Source organism: Schistocerca nitens, unplaced genomic scaffold (assembly GCF_023898315.1).
Source record: "Schistocerca nitens isolate TAMUIC-IGC-003100 unplaced genomic scaffold, iqSchNite1.1 HiC_scaffold_286, whole genome shotgun sequence".
In the NCBI taxonomy this organism is placed as follows: Eukaryota; Metazoa; Arthropoda; class Insecta; order Orthoptera; family Acrididae; genus Schistocerca; species Schistocerca nitens.
Window position 1 is genome coordinate 1 of NW_026045824.1, and position 2,500 is coordinate 2,500.

Consider the following 2,500-nt stretch of genomic DNA (forward strand, 5'->3'; position numbering starts at 1 on the left):
CTTAACCTAACCTAAGTTGGGGCTTAACCTAACCTAAGTTGGGGCTTAACCTAACCTAAGTTGGGGCTTAACCTAACCTAAGTTGGGGCTTAACCTAACCTAAGTTGGGGCTTAACCTAACCTAAGTTGGGGCTTAACCTAACCTAAGTTGGGGCTTAACCTAACCTAAGTTGGGCCCTAACCTAACCTAAGTTGGGCCCTAACCTAACCTAAGTTGGGCCCTAACCTAACCTAAGTTGGGCCCTAACCTAACCTAAGTTGGGCCCTAACCTAACCTAAGTTGGGCCCTAACCTAACCTAAGTTGGGCCCTAACCTAACCTAAGTTGGGCCCTAACCTAACCTAAGTTGGGCCCTAACCTAACCTAAGTTGGGCCCTAACCTAACCTAAGTTGGGCCCTAACCTAACCTAAGTTGGGCCCTAACCTAACCTAAGTTGGGCCCTAACCTAACCTAAGTTGGGCCCTAACCTAACCTAAGTTGGGCCCTAACCTAACCTAAGTTGGGCCCTAACCTAACCCACGTTGCGCCCTAACCTAACCCACGTAATTGTTTGTTATATGAATCTAGAAATTCGTGTAGCGTTGCCTAATCGCAACCCTCTCAACATAGTTCGCTGCGCGCACACTCTGGTGTCCTGCGTATTGAATCATGTTACGGTGCCTACCCTCACAACATCTAGCGAGTGTTGCGTACGTTCCACATGGTCCCGCTATCCACTGTAATGTGTACTGCTATAAGACGTATATCGCCCCCCCCCCCCCCCCCCCCCCTCCCCTGTCGCCTCTAGTTCGTCAGTCAGGAGTTTGCGTGTTCAATGAGCTTCGCAGCTGTGCAATGGCATCGGCATACGTACGCGGGCCACCTTCCACGTGTTCTCTCGTGCATACGTCGCAGCATGTATGTGGACTGATGTGGCGTGTCGTGACTCATAACATCCAGGCATGCAAGACCCATTGAATTCGCAAATGTAGATGGACGTCTACGTTTGCTGCCCAAGTTACGCAAATGAACTGGAAATCCGTTGTTGCGCGGTTGTTCGCGCTGGAGGTGAATCGTTGATATCGACGATCGGTACAGGTATTAACCGGTTGCTTCAGCGACACCCGTCATACCCACGAACGTGAGTGGGCATGTGGGTATGAAGCGATACGCGGCGGTGGCTGGGTGGGACCGTCCCCGGCCGGTGAGGGGGGGGCGCCCGGCGTGCTGGCCGCGCGCTGCGTGGGCGCACGCGCGGCAGCCGGCTGGTGGGGGCGCCCAGTGGCAGGCGCGCCGGCTGACGGACGCGGCAGGCGGCGCATCTGCGTGCCGGCGCACCCAGCGCGCGGCGCCGTGCGGCCAAAGTGGGTCCTCCCGGGCCCGGTGCGAAGCGCGGTGGACATCTGCAGTGTGCTGGTCCGATTGAGGACTGTGTGCGTTGAGGATGCGCCGCCGCCCGGCACTCGGCGCCGCGACGCCGTCTGCTGCTCGGTCGCCCCCGCGGTTCTCGCAGGTGGTTTGTATCGCAGCTGTGCGGATGTGTTGGCGCGTGCGCTGTGCTGGGAGAGTTCGCTTTGGCACCCAAGTGGGGCTCTGCCCCTCTGTGGCGCTGGCGTTGGAGCTGCCCGGTCACTGTTTGTGGCCGCGTGTTGTCTCCCGCCGGCAACACCACGACAGCACGCTCCCGGGCCTCTGTCGGCAGCGGCAAGCTCAGTTGGGAGCACGGGTGGTCGCACTGAAAGCGTCTACTCGCCTATCTCCGGGCGATTGCGCCTCTCTCGAACCCGACCAAGTACTTAGGACGGCGCTGCGCGCCGCCGGGACCTGAGAGGGTTTCGAGGTGTATCGTGCAGGGGAGCCCAGCCTCCTCCTGTTTGCAGAATAATTGAGCGGACGCTTGCGTGTTCGCGCGGGCCTCCGGGACACACTCCCGGGCGGCCGGCTGCTCAGCTCTAGTTGACGCAGCTCCCTGGTTGATCCTGCCAGTAGTCATATGCTTGTCTCAAAGATTAAGCCATGCATGTCTCAGTACAAGCCGCATTAAGGTGAAACCGCGAATGGCTCATTAAATCAGTTATGGTTCCTTAGATCGTACCCACGTTACTTGGATAACTGTGGTAATTCTAGAGCTAATACATGCAAACAGAGTCCCGACCAGAGATGGAAGGGACGCTTTTATTAGATCAAAACCAATCGGTCGGCTCGTCCGGTCCGTTTGCCTTGGTGACTCTGAATAACTTTGGGCTGATCGCACGGTCTTCGTACCGGCGACGCATCTTTCAAATGTCTGCCTTATCAACTGTCGATGGTAGGTTCTGCGCCTACCATGGTTGTAACGGGTAACGGGGAATCAGGGTTCGATTCCGGAGAGGGAGCCTGAGAAACGGCTACCACATCCAAGGAAGGCAGCAGGCGCGCAAATTACCCACTCCCGGCACGGGGAGGTAGTGACGAAAAATAACGATACGGGACTCATCCGAGGCCCCGTAATCGGAATGAGTACACTTTAAATCCTTTAAC

The 2,500-nt window shown here is 56.9% G+C and overlaps 1 non-coding gene across 1 annotated transcript in view; it reads left to right on the plus strand.

Moving 5' to 3' along the window:
• Positions 1-1,946: 1,946 nt before the first annotated feature.
• Positions 1,947-2,500, plus strand: part of LOC126225564 (small subunit ribosomal RNA) — a 1,909-nt gene continuing 1,355 nt past the window's right edge. The window contains exon 1 of the ribosomal RNA XR_007543678.1: positions 1,947-2,500. This exon is cut by the window's right edge and continues 1,355 nt beyond it. This is a non-coding gene — a ribosomal RNA (small subunit ribosomal RNA).